Raw genomic sequence first — 19,859 nt, 5'->3', positions numbered from 1 at the left:
GGAAGGGTGATTTCAGTGTCAGCAAGATTGTGTACCCACTCTGGATTTTGCCGTAAGCCTTTAAAGAGCTGTCCATGAATCTGAACCCGAGTTTCCCCCAAAACACCTTTTTAAAAAAGATTCAGAACCATGGACAGTTCCTCAAAAGTTCAGGCTGAAGTCTGGTGCGGATATACAGCCTCACTGCCACAGGAGCCAGCCCTCCGCTGCCTGGAAGTGATGATAGATTGTGATTGGCCTGGCAAGTGGGCATGCCTGAGAGGCTGCAAAGTGCCTTTGTCTGACAAGGGGGACTGGGGATTTTCCTGCAGTCTCGTGCCTGGTCTCTGCCGTATTGCACACTATACTTCTTAGGTTATGTGAAGGACTTCTGATCAGGTGGGAGAGGGCTGCCTCTTCCTTGCAAGCTCAATGCTGGCAGCCAATCAGGCTGACGGAGGATTCAGTACCATATGCGGGTCTCACCCCTTGCCCTCCCTGAGCCCTGTCCCCTGGAGGAATCCCCACACTGTCTCCAATCAGAGGTAAGCTGGAGGTTTGTCTGTGCCTTATGGGGGCAGCTGGTGCAAGTGCTGACTGTACCCTTTCCACCAGTCCAATAAGAAGTGGTAAGCTGAGATAGAAACTGAGCGAGCATGAAGGGGTCTCCTGGGCCATCTAGTCTGACCCCTGGCTCCAGCCGGTTTCGCTCACGACATGCCCACCATGTGCATGTCTACCCTGTCCTTGAACACCCCCCACTCTGACCTAGACAACTTTGCCAATAGCATCTCCTTGACTCCTAAGTAGTCCTACCACGTGGAGGTTCTACAGATGGCATACCATACATATGCACATGCCCTGCTACAGCATAAATTGGTGGTACTTGGGGATAGGTGGGCCATTGTTGTCTAGCTTTTCATGGCTTTCTATTCAACTTACACTTAGGGGTGTCAGCTCTTCAGCCAGCCTCTTTCTCGGAGACCATAACAGCATTCCCGGAGCAATGGGATTTGGCAGTGCAGCAGCCTTCAAGGCCCCTTGTCATTCTTAACTTGCTCCAGATTTTAGCAATTACTCCCTGCAGGAATGACTCCTGTTTCTACAGTGCCTCTCTTTACCAATTGATGTATAATCACCCAGATGAACTGTTGCGATGTGCGTGGTGCCAAATACAAGGGGAGGGGTGACGTGGAATGTAGGCCCCGGCTGGGGACAGAAATGACAGATTGTGAACATTGTGAGCATCCAGCCGTGGGTGGGAAGAGAGCAACATGCCGCTCTATTATGGCTGCTCTTCCCCGCCCTCCCAGCCTAAGCAGGAGGGTTACCCTGCAATACCTTTGCTCCAGGGCTTATGATGGTGGTATCCCAAGTCAGCCACTGCTGTGCATGCGCTCAGTGGGAGGTGAAATGTGATGGCATCCTCCACTGGGCAGAGGCAAGTGCCCCCACTGTGTCTTTGCAACTTAGCCGGGGCCCCTGCCATCCTTGATTCAATTACACTTTTTACACATGCTTTGTTCCAACCCATAAAGGCAACCCCTGAGTCTCCAAAGGCAGGAAACTGCACCGCAGGCCGCTGTGATTAAACGGTAGGAGAAGCCATTCCATCTCCCAGCCAAAAGAGGCACTCAGCTTGCTTGCACAGAAATGGCACTCCCTCATAGGTCAATGGCCCCAGGAGGGATATATATGAGACCTTTGGAGAGACGGGAATGCCAGCCAATAGACGCGGGGCCACCCACCAGGGGGTGCTGGTGCGTAACAGGTTCAGCGTGCCCAAGGGCTGGCGATGGAATCGAGAAGCTGAAGCTGCCACTCTCCCTTCCAGACCTGATACCGGAGGCTCAAGGTGGGAGCGTTTCATCACTGAAGCAACTCCACAAACAGGTTTCTGTGTTCCTCCTTTACATATAGAGAAGCCGGGCTGGAGAGGACAAGGTGGCTGGCATGCCCAGGATTTTGGTAAGTCATTCCTGAGTGATGATTTGAAGCTCAGTCAAGGTTCCCTCCACTGAGCAGTATGACTTTTGTATGACGTACACAGATTTACAAAGGGTACAATCCAAAGCCCTCCATGTTGCACATCAGCGTCTGAACTCAAAGGCTTATGTGCATCCAGTGCATCTCTACTGGAGAGCTGTGTGGTGTAGTGGTTAAAGGTGCACAGGACTGGGACTCGGGATCTGGGTTCTAGTCTCTGCTCAGCCATGGAACTCACTGGGGTCTACTTTGGGCCAGTGACAGACTCAGCCCAATCTACCTAACAGGGTTGGTGTGAGGAAAAGATTGAGAGGAGGAGGATAGTGATGCAAGCCTACCTGAGTTCCTCGAAAGGAAAAAAGGTGGGATCTAAATATAATAAATTAAAATAAAATGAATAAAGTGACACTCAGCATCAGCACTCTTTGTTATCATCCTGCCTTTCATGTCACAGCTCTTTTCAATCACCTTGATCAAGCACCAGGGCAAGGAGGGAAGGAGGCCAGGGTTTTAATATTTTTAGGGTATAATTTTGTATGGTTTTTGTTGTTGTTGTTGTTGTTGTGAGCCGCCCCGAGGCTTTGTTGCAATGGGGGCAGCATAGAAATGTTTTAAATAAATAAATAATAAATAAGCTGGCTGCTCCAGCCTTCTTCCTCCCTGCCTCACACCCCAGCACATGCTTTTCCTGCTCTCTGGGGCCAACCTGCCACCTCAGAATGCAGTGCAGTTGCTTCCATGCTGGCTGCAAGGGAGCCATGTGGGGGCTCCGCATTTGGTTCCAGCTCCAAGTCTGCAGGGCCTCAACGCTGGGGCTCTGAATAGGATTGTGCTGTAAGGATTGGCAGAGACAGCCCCAGACCTATGCAGGAACATGCAGCATCATCCAGTGGTCAGGTGAGAAACCAGATGACCCAGGTTCCAAGTCCACTGTGCCCTAGATGACTCTGTCCTGGTCAAACTCAGTCAGAGGGGCTGTGACGATAAGACAGAGGGGAGACTTGTTGCTTCAGAGGGCCTTCTCCAGGCTCCCAAAGAAGGTGCGCAGAAACCACAACAATCCATATAAATGGCTAGAGCAGCAGACCCCCTTGGTCCTCTCCTCCACCACACACTGCCTCATGCAACAAGTGACAGGCCGTTTCTGCATGTGCAGGTGCAGCTGTGTAGCTGCAGAGGCACAATTTTCCCAATCAATTTACTCTTCAAGGTTGACCCAAAGGCTTTTGGATCTAGTGCAGAGATCTAGGCAAACAGGGCCCTTCAGGGCTTCGGGACTACAGCTCCCATAACCCCCATCAGCATGGCCAATGGTCAGAGATTATGAGAATTGTAGTCCAGTATAGCTGGTGGGCACCCTGTTGCACATGCTTGAAAACTAGCAGGGACAGGGTTGGGTTTGTCACAGCAATGCATAAATTTAGCACTGTGTGTGAATCACCAGGCAGTGCCTCAGTATATCACAGATACAATCCCCTGGCCACCATCCGCCATTGCTGCAGCTGCAAACTCTCATTCTAAATTATTACTATCATGAGCATCATCTAAAATGAGGGTAGAAATATTGCTGAAAGTTGGGGTTATTGTCCATGCATTTCTTCACCTGCAGTGTATAATTTGAACATTCTCCATTTGAAAGACAGCCTTTTCCAACCCCAACACTTTCCAGATGGGCTGATCTACAACTCCCATCAACCCAGCTAGCATGGAAGTTGTAGTCCAACCCATCTGAAGGGCAGCAAGTCGAGGAACACTGTTGCAGGATGACAAAAGACATTCTTCTTAAAATGGAGCACAGTAGAGAACTCTAGCTTTCCAGCTTGCAGGGAATTGCTTTGGAAACTTCCCATTTCAAAACAAAATGCCTTGACAGGCCACGGTAACCATCCCTGTGGAAGCAACTCACCCCATGGGCTTGCTCACTGCCTTCTCATGACCCTACCTTGGGCCTAAGGAGTGGCAGCTTTCCTCCATGACATCTTGGAGGGGGTATGTGATGGGTGCAGACTGAGGCCTTTCTTTCCAATATGCCACCTGGCCTGGTGTCACCTGTTGAGGAGACACTTGACCTCCTGCCCAAACCCCTAACACTAATACTGGTCTGTCTCAGGATCCTGCCTGTACAACCCACACCACCTGCCCTTCGGCCCTGGCTTTGTCCACTTACTTCTCCAAGTCCTTGCTTCCCCAACATCTGAGTCACCACCAGCCGGCTGTTGTCATGCCAACCTGAACTCCAACCCTCTTAACGGCTATTTCAGATGGTTATTTATGGCAGCGATTAGGCGCTCTGCTGGATTTACAGCCGATTCCCCCCACCTCTTCCCCCCCCCCTTTTCTCAAGGCAGACACTGGCTATGCAGACCAGGAAGCTGAGGGGAAACACTGACCCTCTGAGAGTGCCAAGAGCCAACAGTTATGCCCCACAGCCTTGCTCTCTCTGCCCACCTCCCCTCCTTCCCCACAAGCAACTCACAGCTGTGACTCTGGCAGAACAGTTGGGGAAGGCTGGGACTGGCGTAGCCCAATCCCTGCCATTTACCTTAGGAGACGCACAGCGGGAAGTGGGGAGCACTGTATTGGCACCCCAAGTGGTCTGCTGCATGTCCCCTGTTGCTCCTCCTACTGGAAACCCTGCTGGCTCCAGATTTTGGAAGCCTTTGGGCCAGACCCCTCAACGAATCTACCTTCTTGCCACCCCTGTTGCCAGCTGCTCTTTCTCCTCACACTTCTACTTGCTTGCTTGGCCCACAGAGACTGAGCAGGCAAGGTGGCTGCAGCATCTCCTGCCCCTCCTTTTTGCCACTACCATTACCTGGGCCAGAGCAAGAGGCAGGTGAGCAAGCAGGCTGCAAAGGGGAAGGGGAGGAGCAGCTGCAGGGGGGCCCATCTGGATTCTGGACCCTTGACAGGTGCCCAACCATGCCTCTCCTTCATGCTGGCCCAGGCAGCCAAGACAGAGCTATGCGGGCATTTGGAAATGGAAGAGAAGAGGGATGAGGATCAGGACAGACCATGGAAGAAGTAGCAAAATGGTTAACTCAGAAAAAAGCGCTTTCTCAATGTAGGCACCTATCTGGTGCTTTCAGTGCTCTCCAGAGAAAAACTAGTCGGATCCTTTTTTGGAAAGACACTTACTGCAATTTTTATGACACTGGCCTTTTCAATTTGATGCTACAATGTTTATATTATCTCCTGCTGGTTTATTGTATGTTACTTTTTTGCCTTTTATGTCTTCTTGTTTTATTACTGTTGATTTTAAAGGGGCATTTGAATTATTATTTATGCTTTTATTTTAAACATTCTGAGCCACTTGAGGGCTGTTTGGATGAATGTTTATTAACTTTATCCTCTTAAATATTTTTAAGCCGCCTTTCAGGGCATGCTGCCCTCACATAGAAGTGCATAAACAAATCCAGACAAACAGTGCTGTATGTAGAACCTTAAAAACTCAAAACCTCATGACACCATCTTAAAATAAGCAGTAATAATTAAACAAATGCAGGGCATATTAATCAAAACCCACCTACAGACAATAAAGAAATAACTGGAATACCAATAAGGACACTTGGGTCAGGTCAAATCAACTGCAATGCTATTAACCCACTCTACCTGGAGACTTGCATATTGTTCTCAAAGAAATCACGACGCTGTGATACATAATTTTTACACAAGTACCTACACTAGTTTAAAAGCTGTTCTATCAATGGATATAAATGTCCCAAAGAAATGTTGGAGGGGTGGTTGGACAGAAGCACAGTATTAGATGTTCAAGTCAGTATTATAAACATGGTAAAGGATCAGCGAGGCTGAAGATTCTGAGGGTCATTTATCAAAGCACTGCCATGCCATTTCAAACGTGTACAAAAATTCCTTTCAGGTTCAGGGCCATGCCTTGGGGCCATGCCGTTTCAGCACACAGAGACACCGACTGGGTTCACACATCCCAGCAAACAATCCTGTGTGGTTTCCATGCTTTGCAGTTTATTTGCTTGACCATGCCTGGCAAACAATCAAATGGCTTCCTTGCTAGCGTGGTCTCCACCCTTCCCACTCAGTCCTCCTAATGCTGGTATTAGCCACCACTCCTGAAATTCCATCCTGAGCTGGATGGCTGGAGCAGATCCTGCAGCAGCTGCCACTCTGTCCAGGGGATGCTGCGGTCGCTGCATACCAGGACCATGGGAATCTCTATGTGAGTTCAGACAATCAGAGAAACCACAGTGAAGCATGGAAGCCATAGAACAGAGCTTTGTTTATTATTGTGCTTTCTATAAACAAAATGTACCATGCCGAAATACCACAACAGGGTTTGGACAACGTAACAGACCACCCTGGAAAAGTAACCATAATGGCTTGTCATGTCGTGTGAACCTGCCCTAAGAAATGATGTCAAATCAAATCAGCTCCATAGGAGGAGGAGGTTCTGCAACTGTATGGCACAGAGATGGGCAGAAGGTAGATTGGGATTTACTGGTAGATCTCTATAGGTGATTTGCTCTAGATTGGCAAGGATTTCCAACTCCCACATAACAACATGATTTTGCTCCACATAAACTAGACTGTTGCAGTGAAGAAAGCTTGGCACAATCAGCAGAAGTAGCCATTTGTGTAAATTTAGTTCTGGAACTGCGAACCAATGTCTAGGCTCAGTGTAGACTGAGATGCACTCCATTCTTTAATACAAGTGTGTGTGTTTTCCATCAAGCTCTGGTTGGTGAATCTTGGTTCTAGGGATAAAATGAAGTAGATCTGACAAGCCTGAGGTCTGCTGCTCTCCAGCCACAGAACAGGGATTGTTAGCAGGTGCGTTAAATGAGACAGCACTCAAGCTGCACCCAGGAAAGGCGACCAAGTCCTCTTTCACCCAGCTTTTCTTTGGAGAAGAGCAAATAAAGACACATTCCTTCCATTCCATCTCACTTGGCTTCCAAGAAGACCACAGGCAATGTCACACTAGCACCCAGGGTAATCTTAGGTACTTCCAGAGAGGGTTGTGTAAGGAATCCATTTTGGAGGTGGGAATCTATCAGATTCCCTTAGCTTAACTCTGCAGACTTCAGTTCACTTTCTTCTGACCCTGAGTCCGACTTGAAACCAGGTGCACAGAGAATCAGGCCCATGTGAATGCTGTGTGAACAGCATCCCTCTTCTGCACACGAGTTGCAGGCTTTGTGCTATAAGTGTTGTGGAGGAAGATTGCCAAGTTGTGCAGGAGGAGTTCTGGAAGTGTCTGCAGACTTCCTCTCCACTTGACTTGCTTCTTAAGGCAGGGCCAAGCATGGAAAAGATGTCTATTTATATATTTGTTTATTTGATTTATACCCCACCTTCCTACTCAAGTCAGCTTACAAAACATTTTGAATAGATTAAAACAGTAACACACATTAAAATGCCATAAAAACACAACTATTAGAGAATTAAAACAGCACGCAGTCGATAGACCCCACATACAGGCCAAAGACCTTCTTCAATGAAGCTGTTTTTGCCTGCCAGCAGAAGGATAGCAGCAAAGGAGGGAACCTAACCTCTCTTGGGTGGAAGTTTTGTAGCCTGGGAGCAGCTGTGGAAAAGACCCTTGAACCACAGACTGCTCCTGGTAAAGTAGAAATTGACCTTCCTGGCAAGGGTTACAGGAATGGGACAAAGACTAGCAAACCACCTGTCAGTTTTGAGTGGATGGTGGGTATCAGATATCAAGTCAGCTTGTTGGGATGTGGGAGATCCGTCTTTCCTCTTCCTTCCTCATCCTTCTCCAAGTCCAGCTTCTTCTCACCCACCCACACCCTTGCTCCCCTGCATTTGGGTTGACCAGCTGCAACAGGTGCACTCCCGCTCAAGTCGACCATGAACCATAAAGGCCAGCCTATCACAGCTTGGATAATGTGTGGCAAGAGTGGGACAATGCAATGCCCTCTCTCAGGGTAGTGATGCCTCTTGAGATCCTGGACTTCATAAGTCCATGAAGCAGACGGTCCAGTTTTATTTGGTTGTGTCCATAGAACTTGAAGTGCTTGATCCTGCCTAATCTTGTGATGCTAAGCAGTATCAGGCCTGGTTAGAATCTGGATGGGAGACTTGAGTTCTGCATTGAGCAGGACAGATGGCCTTCTAGGCCCCTTCCAAATGCATGATTCTATGTTTTACTTCAATTATGAAGGACAGAACTAGCTTTCCTTCTGTTCCCACCTCATGTCATCCCACGCTCTACAATAGCTTCTACATTCTTGACACATTAGAAGAAAACAAAACCAGCCCATTTCCCAACCCTGATTTTTTCAAAAAGAGAGACATATTTATTTATTTATTTATTTATTAAAACATTTTTATGCCGCCCCATTCGCCGAAGCCTCGGGGCGGCTTACAACATAGATAAAACAAGTTAAAATCCATATAAAATAATCTTAATTAAAACTCACATTATAAAATAAGCCGCCCTGGCCAGATAAAATTCAATTGTATTTAGCATTTAAAATGTTGCTTAAATAAAAAGGTCTTAGCCTGGCGCCGAAAAACAAATAACGACGGCGCCAGGCGGACCTCTCTGGGGAGCGCATTCCATAACTTAGGCGCCACCGCTGAGAAAGCCCTTCTCCGAGTAACCACCCTCCTAATTTCTCTCACGGAGGGCTCCCGGAGAAGGGCCTCTCCCGCCGATCTCAGGGGGCGACTGGGCAAATATGGATGTAAGCGCTCCTTCAGGTAACATACACTGAGTGTGTGCAGTTTGTCATTTTACACATGACTATAGAGGAATAACATGGAGTTAGCTTTTTCTGACACGATGCTGAAAACATTTGCTTGGGGATAAAAAGAGCCATTTTGTCAATAGACAGAGAAGAATTTTTAAAGTAAGTATGAATTCAGTGAGCATCCATAAACACACATGTGCCTGCTAAGCTGCTCCCACTGACTATAAAATGGCCGTCAAAATAATAAAGGAGGTAAACAGCAGCACCAGTGTAGTGTTGAGGTTCGAATACTGGACTGGGGACCTGGGAGATCTAGGCTCTAGTCCCCACTTGGCCATAGAGCTCACTGAGTGGCTCTGGGCCAGTCATAGCCTCTCAGCCCAACCTGCCTCACAGGGTGGATAAAAGGGAGCCGTGTAAGCTACCTAGGATTCCTGGCAAAAGAAAAAAATGTAGGATAGAAATGCAGTGTAGTAATAATAGATCCACTGGCCCTGGACATGTCCATGCTGGCCCATCTGCCACTGCCTCCATCCCCTGCCCCTCTCAGGGTGGGCTGTGGGGAGGACCCATGGGCTGCAGGGGCCTGCCTTTGAGCCCTGAGGCCCAGCCCTGCCTGCACCACTGCCTCTAGGGCCCATTCTGCAGCCCTTTGTCCAAGCCCAGGCCTCTGCACAACTGTGGCCAGGCCTAAACACGGCTTCTCTGACCTTAAAGGAAGCACATTAGCTCTTCACAAGCCCTCTGCAGCTGAGATCTATAATGTTATCCACAGGAGAAATGTGACAAGTGAGTTCCTTTAAACACAGAGAGAGAGAGACAAAGATGCCAAGGTCATACTGGGAAGAGCAAACGCTCATTCTGAGACGCTCCAAATGTTAGGCCCCACTTTCCTCTGAGAACTAGGACTTGCTGCCTCTCTGGACCGGAAGGGACAGCACTACTTATCTGCTGAGTCTAATGCAAAGTGATTTTCACTGTGCTCCCCATAACTCAAGAGGAGCAGGCCCTGGGAGCAGAATACATCATAGCGATCAGACGCTCTTCTTCTGCCGACGACGGGGAATGGAATTGCGGGGGGGCACCTCTGGGCGCGCTGCCCTCCCCGCACCCTCTGCCTGGCCACCTTCTTTTCTGTAAGCACAGCTCTGTTTCACTTTAGCTTTGAAAAGCAGGCTGGGCAGATCTGTAATCATCGAAGAAGGGACACGGTGCCCTCTAATCGGCGCATGATGAAGCTTTTCAGAGTGAGTGAGTGAGAGGTTTGTGGCAGGCAATAAAATCTAGCTGGATGGATGGATAGCTGAATGAATGTGTAGATACGGGGGCGGAGGGAGAGGAAGCTGGAAAGGTAGCTGCGCAAAAAACCCGATCAGCACATAGGAGCCGCTTCCAATGGCGTCTTTTTGTCTTCGGTGCTGCTCCCACATGCACACACACCCAGTCTTTAGTTGTGTCCTGAGATGTGCCTACTTAACTTGAATGCTCTGGGAAGTGCACATTATCCTGTTTCAGTGGATAGACACTGAGAGAATTTCTAGGTGGTTACTAATGATTTTGTTCATTCCAGCACAAACAGTAAGAATCCCATTTCCACAAGCTGGACAGGAAAAAGCATTCCTGTTCTCCACTTGTTTGTTTTTAAATTTTGGGAGCGGTGTCTTAAAATGCTGAATACAGCAGGCAAAGTGGGCAGGGAGACGTGGATGTGCCCTTTTAGAGCTGTGCAGCCACTTTGGAAGCCCAACACTCACTGCACTCACTCCAAATGTTGCTTTACCTTCCCTCCCAGAGTCCATTTTCATTGCGTTTTGCAAGTATCAAGCGCAAACTAGTTATGTACAGCACTAATCAGCTGGTGTCAGAGATGTCACCCTTTCCAATACCCAGAGTGGTTATGCATTTACTTTGCTTTTTTAAATGAAGAAGGTGATGAATAAATGGGTAAATATAGCTGAACTGCAGTATTTTCAAACATTTTTCTAAAAAAGGCAACCAGCTCACCTGAAGGTTGGGCAACATTCCGACTGACAGCTGAGCCAACAGCCTGTTCATTGGTATGCCTACCTATTATTTCATTTATGAAGCTGGCAGTAGGTGATCTCTCACTCTCTCTGTCGTCTTAGGCTGGCTATTTCCAAATCTCTAGAAAAGAAGGCATACATCCACACAGATAGACAACTGTTTACATAAAAAGAGCATGAGTTCACTGATAAATTTGTTTTACGTGCTGTTAAGTCTTTTCTGACTTATGGCAAACCTGTGAACGAATGCCCTCCAAAATGTCCGGCTCAGCTCTTGTACGTAAAATCAAGGCTCTGACTTCCTTTGTGGAACTGATACAATTCATATTTGATCTTCTGTCTTCTATTTCCGTAGCATGATTGTCATCTCCAGGAAGTCTGGCCTTCCTTTGATGTGCATGAAGTACAACAGCCTCAGTGATATAATTTTTGCTTCCAGGAAACGTTCTGGCTTGATTTGATCTAGGACTCACTTGTTCATCTGTCAGTCCAAGGTACTTGCAAAGCTGTTCTCCAGCACCAAGTTTCAAATGCATCCATTTTCTTCCTGTCAGTTCTCTTCACTGTCCTGCTTTCACACCTGTACACCGTGATTGGGAATACAAGAGTGCAATCTTACCCTTGGTCTCCAGTGAAACATCCTCACATTGGATTATCTTTTCGAGTTCCTTCACTGCTGCTCTTCCAGGTCTGTGTTCTTCTAATTTCATGGTTTCAGTCTCCATTTGAAATGCTGACTGAGACAAGATATGCAAAATCTTTCACAATTTCAGTCTCTTCATTGTTGACATTAAAGTTGTGTCATTCATCTGTAGTTATGACTTTTGTTTTCTTAACATTCAGCTACAGTCCTGAATTGGCATTTTCTTCTTTTACTTCCATCAGGAGTTGTTTCCATTCATTGCAGCTTTTGCCAATAATATAACTTCATCTACATGCTTTAAATTAGTGGTGTATCTTCTGCCAATTTTAGTCCTTCTTCTTCTCATCCTAAACCAGCTTTCCTTATGATATGCACTATGTACAAACTGAACAGATAAGGAGATAAAATACAGCTTTGTCTGATGCCTTTGCCCATAGGAAACCATTCTGGTTCTCTATATTCTGTCCAAGCAGTAGCTTCTTGTTCACAATACAGGCCACACATCAGGACGCTCAAGGCACACCCATTGCTGAGGCGTACCCATTTCTTTCAGGACCATGCAAAGAGTTCATCTCATCATCCAACCAGTCATACACGAGTGTGTCTTGCTCTGCCTGCTGTTTAGCAGCGATTGATGAGCAACTTCAAAGCTCAACTCTTTCTTCCAGTGGTTCTTTATCTTTAGACAGGACTTGGATAGCTCTTCTAACAGTGGACACCTTCAAAGCAGGGGACAGTCTTCTGGCAGCCCTTCCAACAGCAGACTGCAAAAAAGGATTCATGACCAGCCTAGTTGTATATTGTCTCTGTCTTCAATAAACGTAAATAAAATCCCTTAGGAGGCTTGGTTGATTCTCAGTGGCTGCTGTCACTACCAGGGCAGACAACAGGTTTAGTCCCACTGGTGTGACATCCATGAGCGTGTCCCTTAGTTCCTCCTGTGTAAATGAGGGGCTAAAGGCAAAAGGACGATGCCAAAGCATTAGTATATTTGAGCCAAACACCTTAAGATCTCCAAGCCTTAGGAGATGCAGTTCAACCTTTTAGCACAGAGGAAAAAACTGCACAAAAGTTTGGAAACTACCAGATGATCAGTGGGTGGGTAAGGAAGGGGGCCTGCAGACTGGGGACTTCAGGGCAGGCCAGAGTTTCAGTGCCCCTGCTTTATACAAAACTGATGGAGATGCCCTCTGAGATGAGGAGTCACTAAAATACACAGGTTCTATCCCCTCATGCTCCTGGCCTGCAATGCTGCATGTCCTTTTACTACTACTACTACTACTATTGCCAGTACTACTCGTAGTGCTAGAAAAATGCTCATCCTCACTGATGTGTGCGAAGACACAGGGCATGGCATGGCAGCAATCACTTCAATGGAAAGCATTTCCAGGATAGCTTACACATCATCTGCATCCAGAAAAGCACAATAACTGAAAGATTGCTAAACATGAATATGTCTGCAATTAAATTACAGGGGAATAAAAGAAGAACAAGACTGCACAGTTGCCCCCACCATGTGTGCATATGCATGCACACACAAGCCCTTGAGAGGAACACTCTCCAAGAAAGACATCACCACTAAGAAAGCCATTCTCCATGCACCACCTGCCTCATTGCAGATGCCAAGGGATCCAGGAGGGCAGATCTGCCTTTGTATACACCTGTTACTGAACAGGATTAGGCAGGAGGATCATAGCTTCTGTATGGTTCGCTATGGAAGTCTTTGGTGCATGGATCAAAACCACGTTATTACCATCCCATGAGGCTGCAGCAAAGCAGGAAAAGAGGAGGAGGACCTCTCCATCCCCTGCACTGAGGGATCAGCTGCTTACAGTTCATTCTGTGCTCCAGCAGTTGCCATTCCAGCTGGTTGCTACAAGAACTTTGTGGCACCTGGTTTTTATTTTTTTTTTTCTCCTCTGTCCCTTTCCCTTTGTCATTTCTTTTAGATCAGAGGTGGACAGAAAGTACTTTAGGATCTACTGCTAGATCAGTGGATGATTTGGAATTGTTTAGCAAGTGCAGCAAAAGAAAAAGACTTTAATTACAACCCCATCCCTGAATAATACTACAAAGAAGAAGCAGCTGAGAGTAATCAGAAATAGATTTTTCTGTGAAAGAATAGTGGGCTCCATTCAGTTCTGGAATGCAAAACAAATTCCTAAGATGAAAAGTCTGTCATTCCAAAATGGCTTTTGTACCAACTTCAACCGAGTGGATCTCAGGATTTCTGCAGAATCACAGAATAAACCCTGCAGACCTGAGTCTGCTCATCCCTGTTTTGAATAGTAAGCCTGAAGGCAGAAAATATTTTATTACTAATTTTTGAAAGCTGCTCTGGGACCTTTTCTCAACTGAAGAATGCTTCAGATAAAAAGCAAGGGGGCAGTCCTACGCATTTCTGAATGGAAGGGGCATGCTGGGAGTTCTAAGACATTTATTTATTTATTTATTTTCAATTTATATCCTGCCTTTTTCCTACAAAGGGCTCAAGGCAGCTTACATCATTCTCCTCCTCCATCTTATCCCCACAACAGCAACCCTGTGAGGGAGGTTGGGCTGAGAGTCTGTGACTGGCCCAAAGTCACCCAGTTGGCTCCATGGCTGAGCGGGGACTAGAACCCAGATCGTCTGAGTCCCAGTCCTGTGCTCTTAACCACTACACCACACTATCTGTCTAAGCATGCATAGAATTGCAACCTAAAATGCCAAACAAACACAATTATCCACAACATAACATTACAGACCGACCTTCCTCCACCTAAGACCCTGGAGCTGGATTGTACTATTTGAACTTCCATCATTCATAGCCAACATAGCTGCCCATGCTGGCTGGGAATGACAGGTGTTGCAGTTCAACGCATCTGGCAAACACCAGGTTGGGGAAGGTTGGTGAGAACTGAGTATGGGTTGTTGTTCAACCATGGATAATTGTCTTGTCTGAACTCACCTGCCCTAACAAGCCATGGTTCATTTCACACACAACCCCTGAAAAGAACCCATGGTCTCTTGGTGGACAGTGACCTGGGGTTGTTCACCATGGCTTGTTATCTCACCTGAGTTCAGACATGATAACCCATACTTCAGTGACAACCCATGCTCAACCCATACTCATCCTTTGAAGATGGGTTATTCTGCTGTCTAAAGCCATTCAATACCATAATGTTTTCTCCTATATGGATGAGGAAGACATTCGTTCAGCTTCTATTTTCATGTTACTTTACCTAATTCTCCACTTGTGAACTAATAAGCAAACCAATACTCATTCATCTGGCAAAATGCCATACACCTCTCCCGATTTTGCAAGTGGAGTTTTCCTATTTAAAAAGTGTGGCTCAGGGAAAGGCAAAGGGATGAGGCCAAAATATTTTACCTTAAAGTTCTTACTGCCAGTAGCCAAGCCTTAGGAGAGACATTCAGCCTTTTAGAAAGGGGAGGAAAAAACTGCACAAAATCTGTAAAGCCACATATCTTCCGTGGCTGGGGGGAAAGTGTATGAGGCCGCTGGGCAAAGCCAGAGTTCAGGCAGGACAGATTCCTGCCCCCTTCCACTGCCCTGAGGTCCTGGAGCAGATGGCACTGGACTGGGAAGGCAACTTCCTAGGCTCCTAAGCAAAAGCAGAGATGTAATGTCAAAGTACAGAGTGTTTAAGCCACACAATGAAAGGGGGCTATGCATTTTTTCCTGGTTTCAGAGCCATGGGAGCACTGCGACTAATTGTGCACTGCCAGCACCAACACAGCTGCAATGGCCACCCCTCCCTGCAAGACACACACACACACATTCACCTGATCACAAACCAATTATCCCAGGAAACTTGACCCTGCAAGCGATGAAATACTTTAAGCTGCATCCTGGGTTTTTCCCCTCAGCAATAAAGATGAGTTAACGGCTTTTCTTGGCCCAAAGAGCAGGTGTATAAATTACAACTGCCGAAACCTTGGGTTAAGCAAAGACAACTTGATACGGTGCCTGGCTCCCAGCCTCCCCCCGGGGAGTGAGGCTGCAGGCCACTACAAGGAGAAAGCAGAGTGTGGGCGGCCGGTTGAGCCAGGGGGCGGGCGGGCGGGGGGCGCTGAAAAGTTAATGGGAGATGTGCTCAGAGAAAGAATGAGCGTTTATTACAAGGCTGTGTGTGTTTGCATAGGGGAGGGGGAGTGTTTATTCCCCCTTCCTGTGCTGGTGTGCACGCGCATGTGTTGGCGGAGAATTTACTGCTTGGAAGTGCACCTGTGAAGCTCTCCGGGAGCCTCTGTGTGGATTTTGACGGTGGGGATGATGGTGAGCCATGCTGTCGGGTGCTTTCATAGGGGTCGCTCAGGGAGTGAAACCCCAACTTCTGTTGGCTCTGCACAGCCTGGGTTCACGTCCTGCGTGACTTACTCATTGACTTGCCCTACAGCTTCCCCAGTGCTAAAATAGTGACCTCCTCGCACCCCACACCATCTGAAACTTGTGATGAAGGGAAGTACAGTAAAGATTGTAAAACCCTCTGCAGTTTAACCCTGTCCTTTTAATCAAGGTAGACAGAAAGTGGAACACCAGATCTTTTGTTCTTCAGCTCCCAGCAGTCCTAACCACTGACCATGCTAGCAGGGGCTTCTGGGAGTTACAGTCCAAAACATCCTGAGATCTGCCTTCTGGCCACCTGTTGTTTTGCAGAAGTGATCAATCATTTACCATAAACTCTTGAATGTTTAATATACAGAAAGTTCCACAGGGAGAGTAGGATCCTCGAGTCAATATGAACAGGTCGCAGCCAGAAAACTATCGAGGCTGGCATAACTGAAGGCATGCTTGCCATCCTGGAACTGGTGTGTGGTCCATGCTCTTGTATGGCTTCTGGCTGGGTCACGCCCTGCACAACGGAGCATGTTCAAGGGGATCTGGGAGGCAGTCTCATTTGAAACCCCTACCAGACCAGCCACGCAGGGGTAGCATAACCAGAAATTGGCTTGCCTTTATCCTGACACATCCCTGCCTGTGACTCTGCTGCACCACCCTTGCTATCCGCAAGTCTTCCGCTTCCCCAGTAGACTCTGCCCCGCCTCTTTTGCTGCCCCATATGCTTGGAACTGCCTGCCAGACACAAACAGTATCGCCTTCTGGAACAGTATTTGCCGAGGCGGCAGGGTGGCTGAGGTGCAGGGGAGAGGAAGGCCCATCTTGCCCAGCACAGAATCTTTGTGTTAGACAAGCCAGGTGCCAACAGGGATCGGCATGAGGTGATCCTCACGGCTGACCAGAGATTTGCACCCAGGTCTTCCCCTGCAGATCAGCACTGCTGCCTCAATTCAGGACTCTCCTTGGGGTGCAGCTAGTATGGAGAGCTACTGTGATGCACTCCTGCATGTTAGAACTGTCCTCAGCATCTCAAACAAGAGGCACATTTAGCCTTCTCCCAGATGCAGTCTATTTTCTTTGTCCCACGCAAGTGAATGGAAGCCCTTGAGAACGAACCCAGCTCTTGCCGTCTGATACTGTTCCCAGACTCTGCAACTCCCTGCCAAGGGCAGACAGACTGCTCCCCTCGTTACTGTCCTTCTGCTGGCAGCCAAAGATGCCTTTTTTTATTCAGGCAAGCCTTCGACAAGTAAACTGTTTTGTTGCCTAAGGGCGGGGGGAACCTGTCAGTGTGGTTCATTTCCTGTTCTTGCTGCTATTTAATTGTGGTGGGGCTTTAAATAAATGGGTTCATTTTACAGGACGGTGTTTTTGTCCATATTTTAATATTATTAGCCATAATGAGCACCGCCGATAGTAGAAAGGTAGGATAGAAATGTAATAAATAAATGAAGATCTCCACTCTGGATGCTGTTTCTTGGTCGCAAAACCTGTGTGCGTGTGAGGGGGGCAGGGCTCTGTGTCAGGCACTATTATTTTGTGTTGGCACATGGTGTGCATGTGTGAGAGAGGAAAGGAATTCCTCAGATAGTTCTGGTGTCCACACAGACCTTCTGTGAGTGTAGCCTCAGCACTAATAAGAAAGCAGGCATGTCCTTCCTCTTGCACAGAGACTCAACAGCCTCTTCTGAGCCCCGCCATGCAGCCAAGCCTGGGTTTTCTCTCTCTTCCTCCTCACCCCCACCTCTAAGACTGCTGAGGGAAGAAGCACCAAGATGGCCCATAAAAATGCAGATCGGGGCCCAGAGATGAAATGGCACGTGGGTGCATAAATCGCTCTTCAGCAAGCAGCAAGATGGATCGGCCCCCATTGAAATTCCACTGCAGTGATAATTAAAACGTGCAGGGGCCCAGCGCTAAATTACGGCCTTGCAGGTCTGGTGCGGTGTATGGCGCATCTCAGCTCAGGGGCCAGCAAATTGCTCCCCGGGCCAGCAGCAGCATTTTATTGCCCACCTGGGTGTGCCTGCCTTGCAGAGAGCCGGTTCTCTCCTCAGAGACACTAAAGCTGCCTCGCTTGATTTATGTTGGCCTCCTTCCCCAAGCCGATTACACTCAGGATTTTGCCAGGACTGGGAGCGCGAGGGGGGCAAGGGATGGAGGGGCCCCGGGACAACAGAAGGTGCCAAACAGGCTGCCAGGAGAAGACGGGGCTGATTTACACGTTATGCCACCCACAAGAGCAGGTTGCAGCAGCCTTGATCCGTGCGCCAACCGCTTGCTTGCTTCAGCACAGCCCTCGGGCTCCCCACCCCCACCCCCGGCCTGCCCTGGAGCAGGGACACCAAGCACACAGAAAGTTCACACAGCAGCTTTTTTCAGGGTTGGCTTCCTCCGGCATAAAGTGGGGCTCATTGTGCATCATCATATTGATGTACTTTCCAGTTGGGGAAAAAATTAAAGGATGGCAGGTGCATTGGCTCTTTGAACCCCAAAGGTACACCTGTCCAACCAATCTTGAGCCCACACCTGGCTGCATGTTGCTGTCTCCACTCTCTAACACGACATAGCAGCAAACCGAGCCACAAAGTTAGTTGCCTGCATGCAGTGACAGTGCATGGGAATAGCAGCTGTAGGCAAGAGGGTGGGGATGGAGCAGTAGCAGGACCACAGGAGGGGGAAGGGAGGTTGTAGTCTTCCCTCCAGGACACCCAAGGACAATCCCACTCCCTTTTACAGACTCTTCTGTTTATAGACAGACAAATTTCCAGAGGTAAGCACCAAGCTGTGCTCTTCTCCCACCATCTGCAGTCCTGTGGTCCTCTGTGCATCAGGTTCAGCCCCAGAAAGTCTCCAGGGTCCACCTTCCTTCCTCCTGTGGAAGCTGAACTCTGAAAGCCATCCCCAGGGCATGCTGTTACTCCACAAGAAATGGTTTTCCCTTGGTGGACCGGCACTCCCCGCCTCTGTTCCAACAGATGTGGGAAGAGGACCACAATAGACCATTTCGATGTGGAGGAAGGAGGGAGAGAGAAGAGCAGAACAGGTGGGACAGGATACCCACTGTTACCAGTAGGGATGCACAGGTTTTATTAAAACTGTTCTGTCTTGGGAACTCTCAGGCATTTTTTGTTCTGGTGTCTGGTCACTCACAGATTTAGACTTTTAAAACCAGAATGTGTCCTACTTGCACTATTTTGTGTTAGAGCTGATGCACCCATGTCAGTGTGCTGATGCATGAGAACTAATGTGAATTGGTGCTAATATGAATTTGTGCAAATCTGTTCCCCCAACCACCAAAATGGAAAAGCCATCTGCACGTCTGCAGAATCTGTGTGGCTTGGTAAAAGCTGGTCCACAGCAGAATCTGCAAGCCAGATTTATTGAAATCTGAACTCATTCGAATTCACCACAGATTTCTCCAACATCCCTAAAAAACTCAGGGTTTATTTGTAATCTAACTCAAATCTGAAAAATGGAGAATATCCAATTACAAACAAGGCCATTGTAAATTATCCAATATAACTTTAGGAAATAGTGCCTGTGTTTATTATTATAACTACATTTCATGTATACTCCACCTTTCCTTCTCTTGCAAGGAACCTTAAGGCAGCATGCAAGGTTCCTCTCATCTCCATGTTACCCTCACACCAACCCAGGGAGGTGGGTTAGGCTGAGAATCTATGACTGACTTTCATTGGATCTCCCAAGTCCCAATCCAACATTCTAACCGCAACTCCATTTTCCTTGAATGTCGTATCTTTTAGATCACAAGCCTGGGATATGGGAAGTCTCGTTTTTACTCATGCTAAAAAGGCTATTCTGACAGTCTTTTTGTGCTGGGGTGCTGAAGAGTCAGATAAAAATGCTTTAAATAAATAGACTGAAAACGAATGCTGGAAAAGTTTGGGTGGAGCCCAGGGGCAGTGCTAGGTACTGAAAAGATCCAGAGCTCAGACCCACAGGCCCAAACCAGTCCCCCAAATGTGTATATTCTAACTTATGCTGTAAACTATGTGTTGTTAAAGGACCCAGTCTCCTGGGAACACACCTATTTGTAAAAAGGGATGTATGGCAGGAGAGAGACTTTTTTTTTTAACCAACCACCTCCAGGCATAAAGATTAGGGCAGCAGGAGATGAAGCACATGTGAGCAAAAAGCCCGTTCTTCCAGAGGGATCAGATGCAACA

The 19,859-nt window shown here is 47.6% G+C and overlaps 1 long non-coding RNA gene across 1 annotated transcript; it reads right to left on the bottom strand.

The window, feature by feature from the left end:
* Positions 1–608: 608 nt before the first annotated feature.
* Positions 609–17,354, bottom strand: LOC123029873. Its single transcript, XR_006415990.1, has 3 exons — positions 17,344–17,354; positions 8,954–8,960; positions 609–740 (listed from the first exon to the last, which is right to left on the bottom strand). It is a non-coding gene; the product is annotated as an uncharacterized LOC123029873 (long non-coding RNA).
* Positions 17,355–19,859: the final 2,505 nt, after the last annotated feature.

The sequence above is a fragment of the Varanus komodoensis genome, unplaced genomic scaffold (genome assembly GCF_004798865.1).
Source record: "Varanus komodoensis strain SLA01 unplaced genomic scaffold, ASM479886v1 scaffold41, whole genome shotgun sequence".
Lineage (NCBI taxonomy): Eukaryota > Metazoa > Chordata > Lepidosauria > Squamata > Varanidae > Varanus > Varanus komodoensis.
Note: the sequence above shows the minus strand (reverse complement) of the source record. Positions and strands in the feature narration are given on the sequence as shown.